Here is a 13,421-nt window from a genome sequence, read left to right as displayed (position 1 = left end):
GGTAGTTCTCAGGCTAACACAAACATCTTAATATCCCACCCAAGCTAACATGTTACCAACATGTTACTACTATGCAGAATATTGTTGTCGGTTTTAAGTATAATCTTTTTTTTTTTTTAAAACACAGATGACATAACAAAAGAGTGGCAGTAAATATCTTAGTGGAATTCCACACTACATTTTTCAACCTGCAGAGACATTGACAAATGTACAAACAATTAAAAAACATAGCAAACAAAAGATGCAGTTATTTTTTGATAGTGTCTTCTGCACAATCAGTTAATGGTGATTGACGATTTACACTAGCTAAGGGATTTAGTCAAGAATCACCCAATTAAGAGATTTAATACATTCTGAAAATGACAATCCATATTATTAGCCTTTCTCCTGTCCTCCGTTCCTCTAAATTACTTACAAATGTTCATCTTGTGGTCATATGTCTGAGCATTACTGTTACAAAATCTGATCATTTTATACAAAATCAACTATCGAAAGGAACAGTATGTACGCATTGTAAATTGGATGAATGTCCAGAGAAAGAAGAACAACAGGCTTTTCCAAAACTAATAGCTAAAAGGTTTGGGTGAACTAGAAATAAAAATGTTAAGGCTATAGAAAATTTGCTGGAGCTCTGCTTCAACACAAAGCTCAAATTAATATACGAAGGAAGCAGATACAAGACAATTACACCCATGCTAGCAGAGGTGGGTAGTTGACAAGTTGGAAATCACCAGTCTAAAGATGTTTAAAACATGTCTGGTCCAACTCAAAGTCAAAAGCATAGGCTGCTTTTACAAGTCACACCTCACTACAAGTTGTTTGTGTAGGTTGAGTCTCTCAACAGGATTAGGCGGCATACAAATTGGAATTCAAGTGTGTTACTACATTTGAAAAGAAAAAGTTCTCCCCAGTCCTCGTTCAGACCTCATGGAGCTGCTGATGAGGCTGGTGTCGCAGGAGGGGGTGTAGGACTTTCAGTCTGAGGAGGCTGTGGTGGTTGCTGCTGCTGCTGCTGTTGTTGTTGTGAAGGCTGAGGATCTGCCAAAGGAGTAAAGAAATATTTCCATTACAGAGAAGACATTTTTGAATACAAAAATACATGCAAATATGTAAAAGGCTTAAACAGCAAGTAAATTGCTTTTGAAGATTTTTAGTTACAAATTAAAAATTACTCACTCTATTTACATCTATATTTTATGTCCTTATACTTTAGTCCTAAGAATGGGATTTTCTACAGCAAGTTTCTTAGTATTATGAGAACTAGGAGCACAATGCACATAATTTTCTAGAGGCAGGAAATAGAAATAACAGATATACAGAGCAAAGATACGTCTATCAGCTGGCTGATCTGAAAGTCCAAAAGGACTTTAAGGAAGGAAAGAAGGGCAGATTGCGATGAAAAAATAAGCCACAAGTTTATCAAGTGGGAACAAATGACTAATCGAAAAATAGTTTGCTGAAACTGTGGTGACCTAAAGAACAAGTTACTTACCTTCGGTAACGATATATCTGTAAGAAACATTAGTTAAATTCCTTACCTTAGAATATTCCTCAGGCGCCAGACTGGACCCGGAAAATTTTGCGTAGCAGTACCCTTGCGCGTCGGTAGGCGGCGTCTGCGGCTCCGCGTCCGTCGTCGGCATGACATAGTCGGAGTACTTAGACGCCGCCCTCGCGCGCTGACGTCAGTTCTTATACACAGCTTCTCCGCGCCAGAAACGCAGAGCCATGATAAAAACCAACACTGGTGCAATGAAACTAGGGCCCTGAAATGAATGATCTTAACACTAGATATCGGTTCGCGGAACGGGGAGGATGGGTGGGGCGGTAGGAAATCTAATACTAACTACTGTTTCTTACACATATATCGTTACCGAAGGTAAGTAACTTGTTCACCTGAAAGAAACACGTTCGTTAGAATCCTTACCTTAGAATAGATACCCCAGCAATACCAACCCCGGTGGTGGGTCTGCGAACCAAGATCACACCAGAATGTCCCGGAGTACAGAACGGCCAAAGTAGCCATCTCTCCAGACTTGACTGTCCAGGCAGTACTGTCTTGCGAACATGTGCAGCAAGGCCCACGTAGCTGCCTGACAGATGTCCTGCAAAGGGACTCCCCGACCCAGGGCAGTAGTAGCCGCCGTGGCCCGAGTGGAATGGGCCCGCAGCCCAACAGGAGGCTCCTTCCTCGCCAAAGAGTAGCAAATCTTGATGCACAAGACGACCCACCGAGAGATGGTTCGTTTGTGCACCACCCCACCCTGCTTAGCACCCACGTACCCAACAAAGAGTTGGTCATCCACCCGGAACTGGCGTGTGCGATCCAGATAATATGAGAGCGCACGTTTTGGGTCCAGACGGTGGAGCCTCTCTTCCTCTTTCGAGGGGTGAGGAGGCGGAACGAAGGTGGGCAAGGTGATGGACTGCCCGATGTGGAAGGCTGTGACTACCTTGGGCAGGAAAGAGGGTCGCGTCCGCAACACAACTTTGTCCGGATGGACAGAAAGGAAGGGAGGTTGTGAAGAAAGGGCCTGGAGCTCACTCACTCTCCTGGCAGAGGTGATGGCAACCTGGAATGCAGTCTTAAGAGTGAGAAGACGAAGAGGACAGTTGTGAAGTGGCGCAAAAGGAGCGCACATCAGGAATGTTAAGACCAGGTTCAAGTCCCACTGAGGCATCACAAACGGAACAGGAGGAAACGTGTGTGTGATGCCTTTAAGAAATCTGTTTACAATAGGGGACTTGAACAAAGAAGGCTGATCAGGTAGCCTGAGAAAGGCTGAAAGGGCGGAAAGGTAGCCCTTGAGAGTGCCCAGAGCAGAGCCCTGCTGGGCAAGAGAAAGAAGGAAGAGAAGAACCTCAGAAAGAGGGGCAGAAAGAGGATCCACAGCCTTTGCTGTGCACCATGCCACAAATCTGTTCCACCTGCAGGCGTATACCGACTTTGTGGAGGGACGCCTGGCTGCCAGAATGATGTTACAGACTTCAGGAGGCAAGTCAAATGGCCTCAACTGTCGCCGCTCAATCTCCAAGCATGGAGGTGGAGACTGGACAGGTTCGGGTGGAGGACCGTCCCCTGCTGCTGCGACAGAAGGTCCTCCTGAAGAGGCAGACGAACCGGGGGATCGACTGACAGACTGAGTAGCTCTGGATACCAGTACCTTCGAGCCCAGTCCGGAGCCACAAGGATGACTTGGGCCCGGTCGCGCTTGATCTTCTTCAGCACTCTGGGCAGAAGTGGTATAGGCGGAAAGGCGTACAACAGACCGCAACTCTACTCGCGACGAAAAGCGGCTCCGAGCGAGTGCCGCCTTGGAAATTCCAACGCGCAGAACCGATGACATTGCGCGTTCTCTTCGGTGGCGAATAGATCTAACCAAGGCTCTCCCCATCGCTGAAAGAGGCCTTGCGCCACGTCCGAGTTCAGACGCCATTCGTGATCCATCAAGCACCGACGGCTGAGCTCGTCCGCCCTGGCGTTCAGAGAACCCGCCAGGTGTTGAGCCACCAGGGTCACGCCCTGGCGTTCCAGCCATTGCCAAAGGCGAAGAGCCTCTTGACAAAGGATCCACGACCCCACACCGCCCTGTTTGTTGCAGTACCACATGGCGGTGGTGTTGTCCATGAACACCTGCACTACACTCCCTCGGACAGAGGGGAGGAATGCCTTCAGTGCTAGACGAATCGCCCTGAGCTCCAACAGGTTGATGTGGAGCCGGGCCTCCGCCGGAGACCAGAGGCCTCTGATCTCCGCCTCTCCCATGTGGCCTCCCCAGCCCTGGAGGGACGCGTCTGTCACAACTACGTGCTCCGGTTGGGGTAGGGAGAGGGATCTGCCGCTGACCCAATCGCGGTCCGTAAGCCACCACTGCAGCTGTCTCGCAGTGCCCTCCGAGATCAGGACGTGGTCGGATAGGTTGCCCTGATGCTGGGCCCACTGAAACTTCAGGTCCCACTGCAGAGCCCGCATCCGCCACCTGGCGTGATGCACCAGTAGGATGCAGGAGGCCATCAGCCCCAGAAGCCGCAGCGTCAACCTGACCGAGACCCGGGATAACGGCTGAAAGATGGGAATCAGAGCCTGAATATCCCGGACCCGTTGTTCGGGTGGGTAAACCCGAAAGCGCGCCGAGTCCAGAACCGCTCCGATGAAGAGGAGCTCCTGAGAGGGGCACAGGTGTGACTTCGGCACATTGATGGAAAACCCCAGCTGGTGCAGGAGGTCTGCCGTCGTCTGGAGGTGGCTGACGACTGTTTGGGGCGAGCCCGCCTTCAACAACCAGTCGTCGAGGTAGGGGAAGACTGAAACCCCTAACCGACGCAGATGAGCTGCGACCACCGCCATCACTTTCGTGAACACCCGTGGGGCGCTGGTAAGGCCGAAGGGAAGGGGAGCACGGTAAACTGAAAGTGCTCGTGGCCCACCATGAACCGCAGGTAGCGCCGGTGGGCAGGCAGGACGGGGATATGAAAATAAGCGTCCTGCAAGTCCAACGCTACCATCCAGTCTCCTGGGTCCAGGGCAGCAAGAACCTGAGCCAGTGTCAGCATCTTGAACTTCTCCTTCCGGAGGAAGCCGTTGACGTTCCGTAGATCCAAGATAGGGCGTAGGCCCCCTTTGCCCTTCTTGGGTACCAGGAAGTAGTGGGAGTAGCAACCACACCCTACTTCTGGTCCAGGAACGCGCTCGATGGCCGCCTTGGCCAAGAGGGCCGTAACTTCCTCCTGCAGAAGTCGCAAGTGATCGCCCGATACACAGTGGTTCTGCGGTGGCATGGCTGGAGGAGTAGCCTCGAAGGGGAGGGAGTAGCCCCTTCGGACGATTTGCAGCACCCACCTGTCCGAAGTAACGGTGCGCCAGTGGAGGAGGTGATGGCGAACCCTGCCTCTAACTGGCGTCACATGGGCCTGAAAGCACGGACTAGGAGGGTTTCGAGGCGGATGCTGCAGGGGAAGGTGTGGACTGACCTCGCTGTTGCCCCCGACCGCCCGCACGGCGGTTCCCACGGCCGCCACCGCGTTGGGTATGGCCCTGCGGTGCGTGGCTGGCGGCGCGTGTGGGCGCACCCCTTCCGTGGCCACGAAAGGAGTGATAGGCAGCCGGTTGCTGGCGCTGGCCCGAAAGGCCTAAGGACTTGGCCGTAGCCCTGGAGTCCTTAAAACACTCAAGCGCGTGGTCTGCCTTGTCGCCAAAGAGGCGACGGCCATCAAACGGCATGTCCATAAGAGTGTTCTGGACATCTGCCGAGAAGGTGGCGGACCTCAGCCAGGCGTGGCGTCTGACCGCCACCGTCGTTGCCATCGCTCTGCCTAGCGAGTCGGTGGTATCCAGCCCACACCTAATCGAATATTTCGCTGCATCCCGGCCTTCCACAAGGGCTTGGCCGAGTTTGGCCCGTACCTCCAACGGACACTCTGGCAGCACTTCCGCGACCTTATCCCACACTGAGTGGGTGTAACGTCCCAAGAGGCAGGCGGTGTTGGAAGACCGCAGGCCGAGGCTCAGGGAGGAGAAGATCTTCTTCCCATACTGGTCATACCTCTTGGATTCCCGATCCGGCGGGGCCGACGGGAATGCGGTCTGGGAATTGGAGGCCTGGATGACCATGCTCTCGGGGGTGGGGTGGGTGGACAGGAAACATGGGTCACCCGGGGCTGGGCGGTGGCGTCTGGCCACGTTTCTATCTACGGGCGAACCCGTAGCGGGCTTGGACCAAGTGCCCAAAAGAACGTCAGTCAAGGCCTCATTAAAGGGCAGCAGAGGCTCAGCCGAGCTTGACGCACAAGTTACTACCTGTGTAACGATATATCTGTAAGAGACATTAGTTAGTATTAGATTCCTTACCTTAGAATATCCCCAGGCGTCAGACTGGATCAGGAAAATTTTGCGTAGCAGTACCCTTGCGCGTCGGTAGGCGTCGTCTGCGGCTCCGCGTCCGTCGTTGGCGTCGTGGGCGCCGTGATGACGTCGTCGGAGTACTTAGACGCCGCCTCCGCGTGCTGACGTCAGTTCTTAGACACAGCTTTTCCGCGCCAGAAACGCAGAGCTATGCCAAAAAACCAACACTGGTGCCAGTGAAAACTAGGGCCCTGAAGGGGACAACCCTAACCCTAGGTATCGGTTCGCAGAACGGGGAGGATGGGTGGGTCGGTAAGGAATCTAATACTGGGCCTGGCTTTCGAAGAGAGGGCCCGACAGTCGGAGCAGGCCTTGTCGTCGTGGTCGACGCCCAGACACGACAAGCAGACGCGGTGAGGATCCGTGACCGACATCAGCCGGTCACAATCAACACAAGGCTTGAACCCGGGCATCCCTAAGGCACCGATCGGAGTCGTAAAGACTCGAAACAGGATCAAAAAAAGGATCAAAAAAGTTAGTCAAAAATGACTAGGGTTACTGCTTTTTCCAGATCTGCGCTTGCTGGCGCGGAAAAAAGAAGAACTGACGTCAGCACGCGGAGGGGGCGTCTAAGTACTCCGACGACGTCTTCACGGCGCCCACGATGCCGACGACGGACGCGGAGCCGCAGACGACGCCTACCGACGCGCAAGGGTACTGCTACGCAAAATTTTCCGGATCCAGTCTGACGCCTGGGGATGTTCTAAGGTAAGGAATCTAATACTAACGTGTCTCTTTCAGATACTTCCTGTCTGAGCAGTGTCAAATGTTCTTGTGACATTAGACGCTGTCTGGGTGGTATGTTTGGGGGGTGGATGTTAGTTCTAAACAGTAACCTGACTGGATTATTTGAAGCACCCACCTGTCTGATGTGATATTTTCCCAGGCTGGTAGATATTGCTGTAGTCTTCCCCCGACCGGAGTGGAATGGGGCGGGGGGAGGGGAGTCATTGGGTAGGGGTGGAGGCAGAGCGGGAATTGTTGATCTTGCCTCTGCCCTTGTTGTTGTTACCTCTGTAACCACCCCTTTGGTAGCCCTTACCATAAGTAGATTGTGTGGGGGCTTTGTAGGAGGTGGAAGCTGTGTCTGAAGCATACCCTCTGTTGTTCCCTCTATAGGATGAGCGTCGAAATGAACGTCTGGGAGCCTGCGACTGCAAGGCTCCCATAGATTTTGCTGTGTCTGTATCCTTCTTCATTTTTTCGAGGGATACAGACACATTGGGTCCGAATAAGTGTTGCTCATCAAAGGGTTGATTGAGTATAGCACTCTGGACTTCGGGTTTAAAACCTGATATGCGTAGTCACACATGTCTACGCAGCAAAACGCTTGTGTTAACTGCCCTGGAGGCGGTGTCTGCTCCGTCAAGTGCACAACGAATTGAGGTGTTAGTAATATTTTTCCCTTCTTGAATAAGCTGATTAGCTCTATCTTTGTACTTATCTAGGAGGTGCTGCATCAGTGACTCAAGTTCATCATAGTGAGCTCTGTCGTAACGTGCCAATAATGCTTGTGTATTGGCGATACGCCATATGTTTGCTGCTTGTGAGGCGGTTCTCTTCCCTGACGCATCAAGGAGTTTAGACTATTTGTCAGGTGGGGGAGCCTCACCTGACGTTTGCGAGTTAGCCCTTTTGCGTGCGTTTGAAACTACAAGCGAGTCTAGGGGAACTGGGCCTTTAATGTAAGCTGGATCTGAGGGTGCAGCTTTATACTTTTTCTCTATTCTTGGGTTAAAGACCCGAGTTCTAACTGGGTCTGAAAACCTCAGGGGCGTGTTTAATTACTCCTTTGAGCATGGGTAAAATGGATGAAGATCTTTGTGCATTGTCAAATGTATCTAGTAGGAAGTCTTCCTCTACTGTGTCTGTATGCATATCCACCCCATGATATTGCGCAGCTCTGTGTACCTACTGATTAAAACCCATAGTGTCTTCTGGCGGGGAAGGCCTAGAGGGGTATATGTCATCCTGAGGGACATTTGGAACGTCAGGCGTGTTATAATCGTCCCATGGGTCAGGTGAGACTGGGGGAATAGATGGATCATCTGGTGATGGCATAGGTGGAGGAGAAGGGGAAGGCACTCTTAGCGGGGAAGAAGCTATGTCCTTCTTTGGAGGAGGAGCCAGTGCTGGTGTTTCTAGTGGTCGTTTTTTTAACTTAAAGTTAGTCGACCAGTGGTTTGATCTTTCACCAAAGTTTTTTGTGCAGGGTCCGGGTGAAATACGTCCTCTGCAGAACTGTGATCTTTTGGTGTGGAGGAAGGTTTTGGCACCGAAGTTGCTTTTTTCGTTTGTTTGGTAATGTCCTTTACAGGAGAAGATGGGATCTTTTTCGGCTCCGACGATTTTTTCGGTGCCGATGAAGGTTTCGGATCGGGTTGTTTCTTCGGATCCGAAGCTTTGCCTGGCTCCGACCTTGGTTTCGGTGCTGAGGTAGTAAGGATTAGTTACTTACCTGTAATCCTAGTTCTCTTCCAGGGGTATCCTCATCAAAGTCATAAGCATTAGAATATTCCCGCCCATGTGCGGGACCCCGGAAACACTATATTATATGTGCCCCACATATATATATACACTCATATATATATATATATATATATATATATATATATATATAAAAACATGCAATAGCAGCCAAATAAAGAACAGAGCTGAAATATGCTGTAAAGAATTTCCACCCTACATGAGTAATAAGCATTGTAAACATGAGAAAACACCACAAGGTTTGTTTTAGAAACTGTTTTAATGCTTAGAAAGCAGTAGAAATTCTCATAACTCACTGGAAGCATAGAAGCTCCCAGGCTGCATTGCAAAGACACAGTCTAAAAAGATTGAAAAGCTAACCTGTAGCTGCATAGCAATAAACTGACACCGTGCCTTTAAGGCACCCATGACCCCCAGAATCCCATCATGCCCCAGGGGTGACAGTTAGGTCAGTTGTTCTTTTCGGAGACTGAAAAACCCAGTAACAAATAGGTTAACAATATCTCCCTATTAAAGAATGTCCTTTGCCCGGGGAGGCGGGAGGGTTGCTTATGACTTTGATGAGGATACCCCTGGAAGAGAACTAGGATTACAGGTAAGTAACTAATCCTTCGCTTCCAGGGGATCCTCATCAATAGTCATAAGCATTAGAATAGAATAGCGAGCCTCACCTCATCTCCCTGCGGGCAAAGGAGTAACAATACAGTAATAACCATATTAAGCCTAGTAAACTACTAAGCTTGTACAGACCGTAGGCTACCCAAATAGATTCCTCAAAGAGGCTTGTCCTACTTGAGTATCGGCCCTGGAATCAGACTCGAGACAGTAATGTCTCGTAAAGGTATGAACTGATTTCCAAGTCGCAGCCTTGCAAATCTCCGACATTGGAATGTCGTGCAAGAAGGCTATTGTAGCGGCCTTCCCTCTAGTGGAATGCGCTTTGGGTGACTGCAACAAAGGCTTGCCCGCAAGCTGATAAGCCAATTTAATGCAAGAGACAATCCATCTCGCGATGGACCTCTTGGCCGCTGGAAAACCTGTTCGCATTGAACCATAGTTCACAAACAGTTGATCCGTGTGAGAAGTTGGCCTGATATATAATGTTCACTATTCTAGTGAGCACTTTGTATCAGTCCAAACAACCCTTATTGATGATTGGTTGTAAGTCAACCTTATAGACTAGCTATCCTAGTAGCATGGATACGAGCAGTCTAAGGCTAAGACTCTAGAGGGCGTGTTAAGCCAGCTGTTTTACCATCGCATTACCCCTTGAACACCAAGTGAAAGGACACCACACAAGTTGTTATGAAAATAAACAGATATTTATTTATAACAAGACTACCCTGAACTCTTTATGAGTCCGGGAGCTAAGCACATAACAAAACTCTTACGAAAATACTTTAAGTCGCACAATTTACACAAATGCCCTAGGGGCACGAAAAACCATATACACAGTAAGTGGAATGCGAACTTGCTAGCAGGTAAGTAATACTTTTCTAGACTCAGGAATCGCTAGGCCTACAATACTAAACACTGGGATTAGATGTAGGAGGCCTGTGGACGTCGTGTGCAGAGTGGGAACTCTCACGCGTAAGGCGGGAAAAAGTCTATGGAGGCTAGCAGTTGCAAAGTTACTGTTCTCGGGCGAACCCGACTAGGTGGGTCGAAAACAAGAGTGGATCCGAACACTAGGAGTGTTGGACTATGCTGAAGCACCGGAGTACTTGGTTTACCTAGCCCAGGGGCTGCGGCTGCATAGGGTTGAAGTTGCGTCGGAAACCCACGTTGACGAACCAGGAGCCTGAAGAAGAAGATGCTGGCAGGCGGCCAGTGAAGAAAAGTTAGTGGTGATCCAAGCCTGGATCAGGGAAGAGGAAGACCTGAAAGCAGAGGGGACCAAGTTCTGAATCACTAGCCAGTGATTAGATGGGCACCAGGGTGGCACCGGACGAAGTCACCTCGACCAGGTGGGTGGGCGCTGCTGGGCTCTGCAGTCTCTCGGACCAGGAGGCGTTGTCGGCGACCAGGATGGAGGTGCGAGCTGTCCCACGAGGGTTTCTGCTGTCGACGTCGCTGGACCCAGGATTGGGGCAACAAGTCTTGGCAAATGCAAGGCCCACGCGGTGGACCTAAAATGGCGTCTTGGGTGGACCAGGAGGGTCCAGGGTGCTCCTCTGTTAGAGGGGAGCAAGGGCTAGTCTGGAGCAACCAGACCAGCAGTAGTTGTCGTCGTGGAGCGTCGTGAAGGGGCCACTAGCCAACGGGCAAGCGACCTGGACAACGCGGTGAGCAGCAAAGAGCAGAAGGGCCCCACGCAGATCTCGTGGATGCAGGGGGGCTGAACTTCGGTGCTGGAGCTGCTCAGGGTCGGGGCTTCTCTTACCCCAAAGCACTCAGTCGAGGGTCACTCGGGAGTCGTGCTGGACAAGCGTCGTGCAGTTCCGAAGATGGCCGGTCCCTCGAGGTCTCGTCACACCCACGGATCACAGCTGGGCTGATGATGTAGGTTGAGGTCAGAGGTGCCGGGGAAGCCGGTTCTCGTCGTGCTGGAGCAGTCTTGATCCGAAGGAGAGACTGGCAACAAACCGCGATGCTTGGTTGGTGCCTGCTGCTGCAGGGTGACTACTCCTTAGTCACAAGGGAGAATCTTGGGAAGAAGTCTTGAGTTCCTTTCGTGGAAAGTAGTTTCAGGATTCAAAGATGATCTGATTTGGAAGGGGGCCAGTTCCTACCTTTATCCTGAAAAAGGGGGCTGGCACGCGACTAGGTCCTGCCCTATGGGTGGGACCAGGAGGGGGTGGTTACACCCCTCTCCTTTGGCGGGCTTTCCCCAGGCCAGGGGCTGGAGTGCCCCTGGAACTGGTTCCAGCCGGCCTATGCACAGTGAGCACCGGGGTGCCACTTGCAGTCACCTTCCTCTAAAGCCCTGCCTACCTAGGATACACAAAATCCTGTCTGGGACTGTGCTGGCACCGCCCCTGACAGGAAACCCTTTGTCCTTGCCTCCTGCTCTGGGAGGACTCCCAGCAGCAGGAGGGCAGACTTGTGTCTCGGTGGCAGCATCCATTTTGTGGAGCTAAGGCTATGTCTGACTTTAACCGGGGTTACAGGTTACATACATGTCGTGTCCCTCTAGAAGGGTGGAATGCTAACCCCGTCGCCAGACTTGGCGAGGGGTTAGTATTCCAATTCGTATGACACCTTACTCGACATGTTTTGATAAAGCGATACCAGAGTTGGCATATAACCGCGAGGATTATAATGCACTCAAGAGTATATGGTATGCGATATCATGGAAACGGCTAAGGGATGGATCCCGAAAGCCGCAGACAGGCTCAGCTCATGCCAGAGCACTATCTCACACGATTCCAAGCACCCTGCCTTCAGGATTGTTAAGGCCTGCCATAGGAGTGACTGATAGGAGATCTGTGTGTCCATTTAGGTTTAGATATAGGAATACTATATCTAAAGCAAAGGGTGAGTACACCACCTTGCCCCCAGCTGTCAAGCAGCCAGTTGTGTCTGTTTGGTTAGTCAGTCCAGGGGTGGCATAATACATGCTGCAGCCCCTGGGAGACTTCTGGGTGCACCTCAGCCCTGGGTACAGGGAGTTAGAGAGGGCCCCGTGCCAATTCAGTACCTGGGTACAATTTGGAATAGAGAGAACAGCTAGGCTGTGGGTCTGAATAGCAGGCCCACAGCCAGGGAAAGTCGTAAACCAGTGAAGCAAAAAGCAAAAATCTGGGTGATCATAGGATTGCAGACCCTACTCTCCTACATGACCCCCCCCAAACTTTGGGACAATAAGCTAACCTTTACCAGGTGAGTCTTCTTGCTCTAAGTGGAAATTCCTGGAGAGCCCATCGGCATTGCCATGATCAGTACCAGGTCTATGCTCCACTGTAAAATCCATCCCCTGTAGGGAAATGGACCACCTAAGTAGTTTGGGGTTTTCACCCTTCATCTGATTTAGCCACAAGAGGGGCTTATGGTCGGTCTGAATCTTGAAGTGAGTGCCAAACAAGTATGACCTCAACTTCTTCAGGGCCCAAACCACAGCAAAGGCCTCCCTCTCAATAGCTGACCAATTTTTCTCTCTGGGGGTCAGCCTTCTGCTAATAAAAGCAATGGGCTGGTCGTTACCATCAAAATTCAGTTGAGATAGAACAGCTCCCACACCCAACTCAGAAGCATCTGTTTGGACAATGAATGTTTTGGAGTAGTCTGGACTCTTTAGGATAGGTGCTGTGCACATGGCCTGCTTTAGGTCATCGAATGCTTTCTGACAGCTTGCTGTCCACTGAACTTTCTTTGGCATCTTCTTGCTTGTCAGGTCATTAAGTGGTGTCACAATGGACCCATAATTCTTGACAAATTTCCTATAGTAACCAGTCAGGCCCAAGAAAGCTCGAACCTGAGTCTGGGTGGTTGGAGGAGCCCAGTCCTGGATGGCCTGTATCTTGCTCTCCAATGGCTGAACCTGGCCTCCACCTACTAGGTGGCCCAGGTATACAACCTGTGTCTGCCCTATCTGGCACTTGATGGCCTTGATAGTGAGGCCTGCCTTTTGCAGAGCCTCTAACACTTTCCTCAGGTGGACCAGGTGATCCTCCCAGGTGGAACTAAAGACAGCTATATCATCAAGATATGCTGCACAGAAGTCATCCAGCCCAGTGAGAACTTGATTCACCAGCCTTTGGAAGGTGGCAGGTGCATTTTTCAAACCAAAGGGCATTACCACAAATTGATAATGCCCACCAGGGGTAGAAAATGCTGTCTTGGGCTTGGCCTCCTCAGCTAACCTGATTTGCCAATACCCAGCTGTCAGATCAAATGTGCTTAAGTAGTTGGCAGAAGCCAATCTATCAATAAGCTCATCTGCTCTTGGGATTGGGTGGGCATCAGTCTTAGTGACTGCATTGAGGCCTCTGTAGTCTACGCAAAACCTCATCTCTCTCTTACCACCCTGGGTGTGAGGCTTTGGCACTAGAACTACTGGGCTAGCCCAAGGGCTATCTGAGGGCTCAATGAC

The 13,421-nt window shown here is 50.8% G+C and overlaps 1 protein-coding gene across 2 annotated transcripts in view; it reads right to left on the bottom strand.

The window, feature by feature from the left end:
- Positions 1-923: 923 nt before the first annotated feature.
- SMARCC1 (SWI/SNF related BAF chromatin remodeling complex subunit C1) overlaps positions 924-13,421 on the bottom strand; it is an 873,495-nt gene continuing 860,997 nt past the window's right edge. For both annotated transcript variants that reach the window (XM_078662531.1, XM_078662534.1), the window contains exon 29: positions 924-1,038. The gene's annotated coding sequence lies outside the window, so the exon portion shown is untranslated. The remainder of the gene's footprint in view (positions 1,039-13,421) is intronic.

The sequence above is a fragment of the Lissotriton helveticus genome, chromosome 10, assembly GCF_964261635.1.
Source record: "Lissotriton helveticus chromosome 10, aLisHel1.1, whole genome shotgun sequence".
Lineage (NCBI taxonomy): Eukaryota > Metazoa > Chordata > Amphibia > Caudata > Salamandridae > Lissotriton > Lissotriton helveticus.
The sequence above is the reverse complement of the archived record's forward strand: the minus strand, read 5'-3'. Positions and strand labels throughout refer to the sequence as shown.